Source organism: Mus musculus, chromosome 2 (assembly GCF_000001635.26).
Source record: "Mus musculus strain C57BL/6J chromosome 2, GRCm38.p6 C57BL/6J".
NCBI lineage: Eukaryota > Metazoa > Chordata > Mammalia > Rodentia > Muridae > Mus > Mus musculus.
In genome coordinates, this window is record NC_000068.7 from 26,111,733 (window position 1) to 26,124,777 (window position 13,045).

The window sequence follows — 13,045 nt, forward strand, 5'->3', positions numbered from 1 at the left end:
CAGGTGCATACCACCTCACCTGTTTGGTAAAGAATTAAGGGCCACCTGGGCATGATGGCACAAGCCTTTAATCCCAGCATTTGGGAAGCAAAGGGAAGTGGACCTCTGAGTTTAAGGCTTGCCTGGTCTATACTGAGTTCCAGGTCAGCCAGAGGTACACAGAGAAAGTCGGGGGGTGGGTGTGGGGGACAGAGTGAGAGGGAAAGAGAGAATTAATTCAGGGTTCCCTCACCATTCTGTCCAAAACTGGGGAAGCTACTTGGCAGTCAGCAGAGCTGGCACTGGGGTGTGGAAGAAGCACTCAGAGAGTAAAGGGAACAACAGGTAATGGGCGATCCAAAGTTCATATACTCCCAGAAGCTCAGAACCTAGGGCCTCTGTGGATGTAACGAACCAAGTTAAGATGAGATCTAGGATGCTGGACAGTGTGGGTGCACACCTCTAATCCCAGCATTCCAGAGGCAGAGGCAGGCAATCTCTGAGTTCAAGACCAGCCTGGTCTACAAAAAGTTCTAGGAGAGCCAGGGCTGTCACACAGAGAAATTCTCAAACAATCGAACAAAACAGAAAAGTAAACAGGCTAGCTATGGGAGGAGGGTCACAAAGCAACCTGAGGTAGAGACCCACTTATCCATCTACTTCCCTTGTTGTAGGGGTAAGAGAAGGTGGTGTGCCCAAGCCTGGCACCTCATACCTGATGATGGCAAGTCCTGTTGCTCTCCTGACCCTCAAGTGCTTGGTCACCATAATCTAAAGAACAGGAGACAGACAGTAGCAGGACCAGCCTAGCACCAGCTCTGACCTTCTCTGTGGGGGGCACATCTGGCACCCATAGGCACCAAAGATCCTAACAAACAAGCTGCTCACATCCAGGATGAGACCTGCCTCTCGCCTCCTAGTAGAATTCTGTGAGTTCAAGGCCAGACTGTTCTACATGTGGAGTTCCAGGCTAGACAGGGCTACATAGTGGGACTGTGTCTCCAAAGGAAGGAAGGGGGTGGGGGGATCCTGCCTCTCCAGAAACAGTTGTTGGCCATAACGTGCCCTAGCATCCCTCACCATCCTGCAATGCTACAGCTTCCTGCTTCTACACACACTCAAGATCCCACGCCTGACCCTTCCTCCACTGTAGCCACACATTCCTCTACCAAGGCCAGCCTGAGAGACTCAGCAACAAGCCAAGTGTGGCAACTCATGCCTACAATCCCAGGACACAGGAGGCTGAAGCAGGAGGACTGCCATAAGTTAAGGCCAGTCTGAGCTATATTGTAAGTTTTAGGACATTTGGGCTACAGTGAGAGACTGTCTCAAAACCAGAGAGAGAAAACTCAAACAACAGATAGACAGACATGTTCCCCAGTGATGAGGAATACAGAGTGGAGCATGCCACCATCTCCAGCTGTAGAGGTGACACCAGAGGACACAGCAGTGCATGTGTGACGACAAGTATGCATCAGGGAAGCCACAGGCAAACCCTCACTGGGGACATCCTTCCAACTGGCCCGGCGTCTGGGTCAAGACCACAAGAACTGAGAAGAGACAATGGAACATTCCAGGTTCTCTGGAGCAAAAGCCTGTTAACTCCATTCCTAGCAGCAGCACATTTACCAGATGTTGTCCACACAACACGGTATACCTCAGTATTTGCCAGCACGGGCCACAAGGCGGATGAACTTGGAAGATGTTAAAGAAGTCAGCCATCTACAGAAGGATGATCCCAGGCTGGGGTCCCCTCATCTGAAAACTCAAAGCAGATGATGCCACAGCTGACCTCAGGAGATAGATCAGATTCTACCACAGGGGAACAAGGCTTGGAGCACACACCCGTAATCCTAGGACTGGAGAGGTTGGGGAAGGAGGATAGAGACTTGGAGGCCAGCCTGGTCTATGCAGTGGGGCGTGTTCTCAAGAAAACAAACACACAAACAGAACCTCCAACACAAACAGTGCTGGTGAGAGAGCTCCGTGGGGTAAAGCAGTTTGCCACAAGCCTGACTACCTACATTTCATGCTTGGAAACCACACGGCAGAAGGGGGGACAAACTCTTTTACAAGTTGCCCTTTGACCTCCACACTCTACAGTATGCATACATGAGGATATACAGACACAACACACACACAACACACACACACATATACACACAGGTGGGGGAAGGGAAAATTAATGTTAAAAAAATTAAACCAAACATGAAAAGCAGAATTCTAGTTACCACCCAGCTAGCCACTGCTACTACTGCAGTATAGCCGATAAAATGTTCTTCAAAAGAATAAAATAAAAAAATAAATCCCTCAGATTTACTAAAACATAAAATTACCTTCTGGCCATACAAGTAACCAGAACATGGCTTCTGTACCGGATGTCTCACTCTGAAGAATGTCCCCAGGTGACAGCTGCTGAGTACTTTTTGGAGCATGCACTGCCACAGAGGTCACAGCCTGTGCTAGCACAGGGAGGTGGCAGGTGGCTCTTGTTTGAACAAGATACACCTTGTATATATGCAGGGTAACTTATTCCTAATAGGTCTGGGGAGAGTTCTTTAAACAGCACATGTAATCTCTAAATTTGATTATCATTAATCTTTTCTCAAGCATCTGAACCACAATGTCACTGTCAATACTGGGTAACCAGTGTATCAATGGAGGTGGGGTCAGCGGGGCAAGGATGGAGGGCAGCCAGTGTATCAATGCAGGTGGGGTCAGCAGGGGCAAGGATGGAAGCCAGTCTCCCTTCAGAGTGCTCAGAATGGAAAGGACTACCCTTCCACAACTCTTAGCCTCAGGCTGGAGAAGACCATGTCACCCCATCAAAGCCCAAAGAAGGAGTCACGGGCCAAGAAGGGGACCATGCCTAGGTCATGAGCCAAAGGTTCTGTTACCCCTCAGAAACAGCACACAGAAGATAACCAAGGTCTTCAAGGCAAGAAAGGTAACGGTCAGCCTTCCCAGAAGCCCCTGCCAGGAGGGACAGAGGTCTATCTCCAAACCCTGAGGTGTCCCATACAGTGTTTGGAAGGGAGTGGGGGATTCTCCAGGACATCGTGACATCTACCTGTGACATGAAGAGCTTCCTGAGTAGTCCAGAGCTAAACCTCAGGGCAAATTCCAGTGACTCCAGAGCCCATGGGCTCTATCCTCCACACGTGTGGTCACCTGAAAAGCAGATACCTGGGAGCCTGCTGTGTGTCAGGAAAGAAGCCAAGGCTGTCGCTTTGCACAAGCTCACCACACTGACACCATTAGGCTGACAAGGCTGCAGCTGGTCCAGACAGTGCCTGGCCTGATGCTCAGTCCCAGGTACGAATGCAGCTGAGGCGAGCTCACCCACAGCTAGCGAGAAGAGGCTGGACAAGGAGGCAGAGCACGGTACAGGCAGGGTCAAGTGCGCCTAGGACTGTGGAGCAATACTTCCCTGAAATATGCGTTGGTCTGGACCCCAAGGATAGCTCATTCTTTCAGCCTCCCCTACAGTTGCACCTGGTATGCACCCCACACCGTCTGTTCCTGTGTCAGCCATGTCACCCCTGGGCTTCACTGTGACCCACGCGCTTCAGTTTCCAGGCCACTTCATGTGACACAGACTCACCGCTAAACTGGGTTACAATAATTAACACAGTGTCTGTCTCTCCATCCCACAGCTTATGTAAGCCTCGGCCCCATTTCCCTCCTTCGGCCCCCTCTGCTCTGTTCTTTCAAAGATCTCTAGCTGGACTGCTGCAACTCACACATCCTCCACTAAGCTTTGAGGAGCAGCAGATGCTATGTCTAAAGCCCACCCTGCTGGCAAGTACTGCAAGAGCCACCAGCACAAAGGTTTTCTGTCCTGGACCAAAACCTCCCTCAGGGCCTTACTCACAAACAGGGCATTGGTTGGTTAAGGAGCAGAGGTGAGCTCATCCAGTTAGAGGGAAGAGGCAGAGTCAAGGGGGCAGCAGCAAGACTGGTGGTGTAGGCAAGGACAAGTGTGTGTAGCAACCCCAACCCCCAGAAGCCATCCAAAGTTGGAGGAGTTAGCAGCACAGGAGAGGTAGCTGGCTAAGTCATGAAGAGGACAGCACACTATGATACAAGGTGGTCTTCCCAGAGCTGACTGTGAATCAGCTCACGGTCAGCTTCCCTCATTTCACACACAGAGAAACCGAGGCCCTGGATCAGGACCCAACGGCAGTAAGGGCCAGGGCCCACACCCCGAGAGGACCCTGGGTATGGAAACCCCACATTGTGAGCAGCAACTATGTGGGATAAGCATCAGTATGATCCTGGAGAATGCCCCTATCTATCCCTGACCTTTGCAAGAGCCTCCTGCCTGCTCCCCGGAAAGCAAACCTCTCTACCAGATGCCAGAGGTCACACCCCTCAACTCCCAGCTTCCGATTCCTGCCCTGGGAAAGCTAAGGGCCTCCCCAGGCAGGTGCCTACCTCCCCGACCTTGGCTCTGCATCAGGAGATTTGGAATACAGCAAGCAGATTCAGTAACACCCAGTGGGCATCAGTTTTACCGCACTGGGGCATCTTTAGGGGACCAACTACTAGGCTTTCACTAGCACCAGGTGGACACTGTTTCTAGAACGCCAAAATGTGCCTTTCTGCTGTTTAAAGTCAGGGATATTGCTCTGTGGGGCTTTGTTACAGTGGAACAAAGTTTGAAAGAAATGTTCTCTTAGCCAGACTGTACCACCCCTATTAGGATAAACTGGGAGGGTAGACACATGAGAACACTTCCTTCCTATGATGGTATAGCTGGCATCAGAGCCCCAAAGCACAGCACAGCAGGACATACACATGCCAGAGTATCCCCTTTCCCAGGTGCTGCCCTATACCCCTGGAAGCAGCCCAAACTCAGTGGTCATACAACCAGTGGGACAACCGCCTCCCCTGGCTATGGCCATTCCTCAGGGGCTGCTGAGTCCCAGAAGCTCAAGTGCCCATGTCAAGGCCCAACCACGATCATCATCACAGTACTGTCACTCCAGATAAATGCTACCCCCACATCAGGGCCAGCCTGCCAAATGCTTCTAGTTTCCTATCTCTGTAGCAAAGTGGAGTCAAGGGTGTGGGTGAGGCCCTACAGACCTAAGGCTCAGGGCTACTGCTAAGAGGACCATGGGGGCAGAGAAGCCTGTGTATCCAGGGAGAGAGGAAAAGAAGAAAAAGGCTCGTCCCCAAGGACAAGGGCCCAAGCTCTGGGGAAGCCAGACTAGCCCTGCCTGCCAGGATTCCCAAGTCCCAGGCAATTTGCATAATATTCTTTGCAAGTTAATATCAGACTGATAATGATCTCCCTCACAGCAGAGCGGCTGAGACGCTGTTACAACACTAAGTAATCATATTTTAAATTATGTTTCCCTTTATAGAAAGGTGTTGCAGAAACATAGACATGAAATCTGTCTATTGCAGCCCACTGCCAACCACCTGACCAGCTCCAGCACTGCCAGGTGCCCACAGAGCTGTCCTGGGAAAGCCAGTCCTGGGGACAGAGAGAGGCTGCTGGCCATGGGTCACATGAACACACATCTGCATATATACATACATATACATATGTATGCACACACATCCAACCCACCTGCCCAGAAGTCACACAGTCCTGCCCTGAACTCTCAACTGTCCTGGGAAGAAGACCTGGGGAACCCCCCTTTTCATAGCCCAAAACCCTAGCCAGAAACACCAGTGTGCCCTTAAATAGTCCCAGGTAAAGGGGAGTAATGGGGGGGCGGGAGTCTCCTATCACACACATTCCAGCTTCTAGTCTCTTCCCTGGGGAATGAGTATACCCAATACCCCAACCTGGCCCTCAGGCTCACACCCCCCATCCCTCTAGGCTCTTCCTCTTGTAAAACCACACCCCAAATACACATCTTAAAGCTGAGGGATGGGCTCTGAGCTTGCCCAGTGAGGGAGAGAGCCAGGCTTTCCCATTTTCTACTCTCTTCATTTCAGGACCAGGACCGGCCACTCAACCTCTATTTTCTTAAAAGCTTCCCCCCCCCTTTTTTTTATTTAAGAAAAAAAAAATCCAATTATAGCACAAATCTCTCAGCAGGGGTCAGTGTGGAATAAGAATAGCCAAAGTTAATGGACATGACACAGGCAAGATAAATGCCTGAAGGGTTTCAAAAGTTGTATGATGCAGATTTCATTAACATTTTAATTGTAATGTATCTTTTTAATCTTCTCTCACCCTAATGGCTTTATATCTTTAAAAAAAAAAAAAGAAAGAAAAAAAAACTGCTGACAACAACAAAAAGTATCAATATACAAAACTTAACAAAGGCGCTTAGCAGCACAATAGTAACTAGATTAAATGAGCAAAAGCTGTGTTAACATTGTGATTTTTAAAAGCAGAGTCAAGAGTGCAGCAAAGAGTGGCTGGGCAGAGGAGGCCGGCCAAGGACGAAGGCCCGGGGCTCCAGTGGGGAGGGAATGCCCCATCCACAGGTAGCAGCCCACACCGCCCACCCCCACCCCCACCAACACCAACACCAGCAACATAGGAGACAGAATGGAGAGACTCCAGAAACATCAGAGGCTGAGGCAAGCAAGCCCTTCTCTCCAAATTGGGCTGTGAGTAAGAAGAGACACTCAGAAGCCCCCATAAAAGGGGCTTCAGCCTTTCATGTTGGAATGAATCCCACCAGGGACTGCAACCACTTTTAACTATGGACATACTGTTACTTCTGACTTTTACAAAATGGAAGTTTTCAAAGTATTCTTGGATCTAACTACAGAGGAATTGGGACATTTTATTTTCAATCAATAAACATTCCTTGGGGGCTGCCTTTGCTGGACCCAGTGCACTTTACCCTATATCCTCCTGCCTTTCAGATGGCAATCCCTCCCCACTGGAATACCAGGGGGCACTAGCCACCCCAGGATCAGACAGCTCACAGGCCTGACTCCTTGCTCACCCCCAGTGACTATATATGGGCACTTTCAGGCCCCAAGTTGTTCCCGCCCCACCCCACCCCTGCCTGCTTCCCAGACACCAGCAAGGGGCGGGCCTGGAGCTGGAGGCCCATCTGTGGCTGGGTGCCCTCCAGGATGCCAGGCCTGGTGCAGGGAGGAGGGCATGATTCCTAAGAGCCCCAGCCAGCCCTTCCCCAGGGACCTGGAAACAACTCCAGAGAAAAAGCCTCCTTCCCCCTGAGACGGAGCCAGCCTCCCCTTAAAGGGCCAGCAACATTCTCACCAAGGGTCTCCTCATCCCAAGGGCAGCAGGCCAGGCAGAGCCTGCTTGGAGACCTAGCTTGGATTCCAGAGAGGGACAGCCTGGGGAGGGGGCAAAATCTCCAGTAATCTGGCCTTAAATTCCTAACTCAGAACCCAGGCCTGGCACTGCAGACTCCAGGGCAGGCAGATCCTGGGTCAGAGTCCATGCTTTGCTCTGCTCAGACTCCTCTCTGGGCGAGAGACAGCATGAGCTCCAAATTGAGGACACAGGCCTGTAGGCTGGGAGAACCAGACACACAGGTCTCTGCTTCTAAAACCCCAACTTCCAATGTCAAAGACAGGCTTGGCCAACTGCAGCAGAGAGCAGCCTGGCTCTAGGAGAAGTGCAGGTGATGCCAACAGGAGACAGCCTAGGAAAGAGTGAGAATCTGCTAAAACAGCAACAGAGGTTGCCAGGATCCTTGCACTGGAGAGCAGGCTAGAGCAGCCACCTCGGGCCAGATCACATGCTGCTGCTTCTCCTGTAGTCGGGGCCCAGCCAGGGGATGGGGGTGAGAATGCTGTAAGGCTGAAAGGAAAAAAAAAAAAAAAAAAACAAATCCCAGGAGGAGGCAATGGTGGACAAGGCTCTGAGAAGAGCTGCCCACATCTGAGAAACTATGTTAGATGCTAACCAAGCTTCTCATGATAACTCAGGGCCAGGCTGCTCATACTGCCTGAGTAGAAGAGTCTTGCCAAGTCAGTCCTAAACAGACTCTAGTGCTCCTTCATCACCTGATTATACTCAGGCAAAGCAGACTTTATACACTCGCCCACTGGCCAGCTGCAGGAAGCATACACCTGCTAGGAACAGCTAAAGCCCAGTGTCCCGGGGGCTGGTGGTGACTGCCCCTTGCATTGAGGAAGTGTCTCTTGCATTACCACATGGCTCTGCTCACTTCTCCAAAAGGCCAAACCTGGAGTAGGGTATAAGGACACATACTTGTAATCCCAGATCTTAGAAGGCTGCAGGGTCAGGGGTTCAAGGTCATCCTCAGCTACAGAGTGAGCTCAAGGCCAGTTTGAATGACATAAGATTCTGTCTCAAAAAATAAAAAAATAATAAAAAAATAAAGCAAAGCAAAAACAGGTCTCAAAGTCCACACAGGTGTGACTCAGATGAGGGTGACCCCTAGAAACATCGCCATGGGTACCCGCATCCAACCCCATTCCAACCAGCCATGACTCTTCAGAGCTGGAAGGCAGCCTATGTCACCTCGAGAATCTAGGCACAGCAGGAGGCCACTGTGGGCCAGACACACAAAAGCAGCAGCTAGTAAGGCAAGGGTGGGTATCTGCAGGAGAGCAGCACATAACTGGGACAGGGGGTGTAGACAGAAGTCACTTTCTCTGAGCCTCACACTGAGGGTTTGTGGCTTTGTGGCAGAGGAAGGTAAGGGATTGAGGTCTGATAGTGGTTGGTGGTCGCTGGACCAACAAACAGCACACACCCTCAGCAGCCTGGGAGGCCTGGTGAGTCACTTCACCCCTACACCCAAAGTGACTTCAACCCATCGTAAGCTCTCCAGAGAACTCCCTAGAAGTCACCAGGAAGGAGGAGGAGAGTCCAGAAGATAGGAGATGGGGTGACTTCATGGGCATGTCTGGGGGAATGAGTACAGAAAACATGAACAACCAGGGTTGGCAGGTTGGGTACCGTGCATGTTCTAAGATCAAGGATGTCAAAGGCACAGATCTTAGAGACAGGGAGTCACATTCTGTTAAGGTAACCACAGCTCTCAGTTTCTGCCCCATCAGTGCTGGACCCCTATACCAAGACCTGCCTAGACCCAAGAGATCACACTGGCCACCATGAAAATTAGGCAGAAAGGACCTCTGTGGCAAACAGGGCTCTGTGGCACACCGGCTCACCCCCTGAAACAACTATTCTGACAGACAGTGCAGGTTCAAGAACTAGTCTGAAAAAAAGGTTTGGTAAGATCGTCAAACTCATGCACAAGCCCTCTCCCAGGAAGCGTCGCTCTGGGAACCCACACATAATGCCGACAGTCCATAACGCAGACCGATGGCGGTTGGTGAGCAGCTCAGAAGCAGCCTGGCGCTCAACTCTTGCAGCACAAGCGTTTCTCTCTGATAGTGTTTCCCAGCATTCTAAATGGCTTCTAGCTCCCGGAATCAGCAAGGCTCAGATGCCAGGGTGCACAGCCTTCACCCAGCACCCAGCCATGGGCATGACTGCTGAGAAACGATCCAGGCCACTGTGAAGTGACAAGAGATACCTTGTTCTACTTATACTGATTCCAACCGACTGGGTCAAAGAACAAGGGCCAACTGCCCTGGGTCTCCCCCAATGAGGAAGTGTTACAGAGCATCCTTGAAGGAATGAAGAGTGAAGGACACTCACTGGTGGAAGGGTGGGTGGCTCCATGGGCTTGGAGAAGATTGTTGGAGGGTGAGACAGGAATGTTGGCTGTCCACCCCATAGCTGAACACGCTTTGTCCCCTCAACTGTGAAATTAAAAGTCACTGCCAACCCTCCCAGGACATCATATTTAAAGACCACACAGTGTGCAGAGCCCCACGGAACATACTGCCCTCATCTTTAGTCAAAATGGAAACAGAAAGGAATAGCAGTTAAGAATTTGTAGAAGGAAGAGAACAGAAGAGCAGGACCAGAGGGCTGGCTGCACCAGGGATGACACGAACGTGCCCACATGAACGTGCACATGAATTGCTCGGAAGGAAGGGCTTTACTGGACCAAGAACCTAGACAGACCAGCCAGGACCATGGCCCAGCTCACTCCACCCCCAGACAGGCTCAGCTGCAACACCCCCAGAGCTACACCTGAAAGCTAGTATAGAGGGCCCACAAACATCTCCATCCGGAATCTCCAAGGAGAGGGAGTAGGGTACAGTGGGTGTTGCGGGTGAGGTCAGCCCCAGGGAGCAGAATGGGGGAGCCCGCAAACCCTAGGGTTCAAGAAGCACCAGTATCAGCAGTAAGCAGCGCGGAACAGATCTGCCCATGAAATGAACTTAAAGAAGGGCTGAGGCGACCCCACACACTCCCGTAACATATGCACGGGAGAAGCGGGAACCGAGTCCCAGCCTCGGGCGGGCGAAAAGCCATGGAGATGGCTAATCTCACCTCCCCCAGCCCACACACCCTTGAGTTTTCTTGGAGAAGAGTCCGGAGACCTGACAACTTTGCGGAGATGCAGAAACAGGGACAAGCCAAAAGCCCCCTCCCACTGCAGCGAAACCCAGTGTCTCCCAAAGTTGGAGTTGGCACCAAAGAGAAAGGGAGGCAGTGACGACCCCTGGCACCAACCGGCCCACCTAGCTAGGGAAGACGGACACGGGCCGAATCTGATGCGCAGACGCGCTGCCTCTGACCTGGCCAGCCAGGAGGGGTGTGTCCCCTGCGCCCTGGCCAGAGGCCAGTGTCATCGGGGCTTTCCCTCCCGTGCAGGACGAACCCGGGGTCTCCTGTGGCCAGAGGACCCCAACGGGAAAGGAAGGCACTAGCGCACCCGGAGTGCCAGTTTTGGCCGGGCCAGGGCCGGGCTCTGGGCCGGGACACCTCGGCGAGCCGGCCTCTCCGCCCCGGGGCCAGCGAGCAGATCTAGCGCGGCCCGTGCCCCACTCGGCCGCGCCCCGGGCGCGCGGCGGGCACTGCGGCAGGCGGCGGGTGCGCAAGTTGGGCGGCCGCGCCGCGGAGTTTGCGGGAAGTGCGGGCGGGACGACTGGCCCGCGGCGGAAACGGCGCGACGCGCGCCAAGTTGGCCGTACCTGCGGGCACCCGGCCCAGTCCGGCCTGGGCAGCAGCGGCGCCGCCCGCGGCAGGAAGTGCTCCGGCGTCCCCGAGCTCCGGCGCCCGCGGACTTTCTCCGACCTCGCCCAGCACCGGCGGCCGCACCGCGGCGGGGGCGGGGCGCGGGGGAGGCGCCCGCGGGCTGTTTAAAGGGACAGAGCGCCGACCGCGCGCGCGCGCGCGCACTCGTCGCCAGGTGGGCGCGGGAGAAGAAAGCATAGAGGGGTCTGGTAGGGAGATCCCGAGAGTTGCTGCGTGGTGCCTTCCGAGCACTTAGCGTTCAAGCCTGCACCGGGCACCGAAGGGGATGGGATCAGCGCCCAAACAGGGGTAGGACCTGAGGCACTGAGTCCCAACCTCTTAATTCCCCGCTTGCACCCACCAGTTTTGAATGGCAAATCGCGTGACTGAGCAGCCTTGGAATAAGTACCACCGGGCTCTGGTGCCTGCTGCCCACCGACTTACAGCCATGTGGAGGAGGCTCTTGCAATATAGAGGCCCAGTGGGATCCAGGCATGTGACAGTGTCTCCAGACATGGTCAACAGTACTCACTGTTTGCTCAAGGCTATGCTCTCTTGAACAGAGATCTGGTTTTAATACAAGTGCTTAGAAATAAAACCGGCCACACACCTCAAAGTACCCAGGAGTCCCCTTGGTTGCCCTCCCAACCTGAGTCTCAGTGTGTGCTCAGGCACCAGTGCCTTTTGAGAGTCACAGCCATCTTGGCCCTACGCCACACAAGGGTGCTTGCAGAAAAAAATAAGAATGGCACCAGGAAAGAGGTCATGAGCAAGGTCACTGGGGAGGAAGCGCATCAAGTGAACACAAGTTGACCCCCTCCCCCAAGACTTTAGCTGCTGGCTAAGGTCATTACTAGGCATTAGCTTGTCGGAGTATCTCAGACCCTGGCTTTTTTGTCCATGCTTTGGTCATAACTGACTGTTGGCCTAAACTTGACTTCAGCACTGCTTCTAGAAAACACCTCCTACCACCCAAACCCCACCCCAACACACACGAACTATCTCATTCCCCTTCCAGCCCACCAGGTAAACAGATATGGAACCTCAATCCTGGGCTTTCCCCAGAACCCCACTTAGATCTAAATTTGGTCCCAGGTCCAAAAGCCCACCCCCACACTGTCAGCCTATTGAGGGCTGTCTGTCCGAGGGAAGCTGAGAAAAGGGGGCAAGATGCTGGAGACCCTCAACCACGCATGGTTGAGTTAGAAGTCACTTGGGCATGGGGACGTGGCAATGAGCAAGGGCAGTTATGCATAATGCCACCTGCTTTACACAGGTGAGTGGGAGCAAGGCTTCGAGCAAACCTGGGGCCCAGGCAGGAGATGGTGACCACAGAGGATTCCTTCAGGCTCCTAACTTTAAATACCAGCCCCAGTGCCTTTACTCCCAGCACTTGGGAGGCAGAGGCAGGCGGATGTCTGTGAATTTGAGGCCAACCTTGTCTACACAGTGAGCTCCAGGACAACCAGAGATACGTAAGAAATACCCTGTCTGTCAAACAAACAAACAAACAAACAAACCCAACAAAACAAAAAACACCAGAGGCTGTCCGTGAGACACTAGTGACCAGGGCTAGGTCACTGTGTATAGAAGGGATCCATAGGTGGAGGTGGTTGCCAGGAGCCCCTCCCATACCCTAGTGAGCACCTTTTAGTGCACATGTTTGGTTCATCCTTTGCATTTGTAAAAGTTACTGTTAATGAAACATTTTGGCAAAGCTAAAATCCAGGGTTTCCTACTGTGCTGAATAGGAACACTGCTCCCAGTCCTAAAACTATTTTTGGTTTGTTTGTTTGTTTGTTTTTTCAAGACAGCGTTTCTCTGTGTAGCCCTGGCTGTCCTGTTTCACTGTGTAGACCAAACTGGCCTCGAACTCTCAGAACTGTGCTTTTCTCTACCTCTTGAGTGCTGGATTAAAGGTGTGCGCCACTACTGCCCAGCAAAAACACTTTTTTAAAATGAGTGTTAGATTTCAAACCTGGGACAAACGGCTGAAGTGACTATTTAATATATCAGAGTGAACCTGGCTTCCAGCTTCCCCCAGCA

The 13,045-nt window shown here is 52.5% G+C and overlaps 1 protein-coding gene across 2 annotated transcripts in view; it reads right to left on the reverse strand.

Annotated features, from left to right (window-relative positions):
* Positions 1–11,079, reverse strand: part of Nacc2 (nucleus accumbens associated 2, BEN and BTB (POZ) domain containing) — a 67,277-nt gene extending 56,198 nt beyond the window's left edge. Inside the window, exon 1 of one of the 2 annotated variants that reach the window (XM_006498260.1) lies at positions 10,957–11,075. The gene's annotated coding sequence lies outside the window, so the exon portion shown is untranslated. Of the gene's footprint in view, positions 1–10,956 lie in introns of both variants that reach the window. The other variant, NM_026495.3, reaches the window with a different exon arrangement.
* Between the last annotated feature and the right edge of the window lie 1,966 nt (positions 11,080–13,045).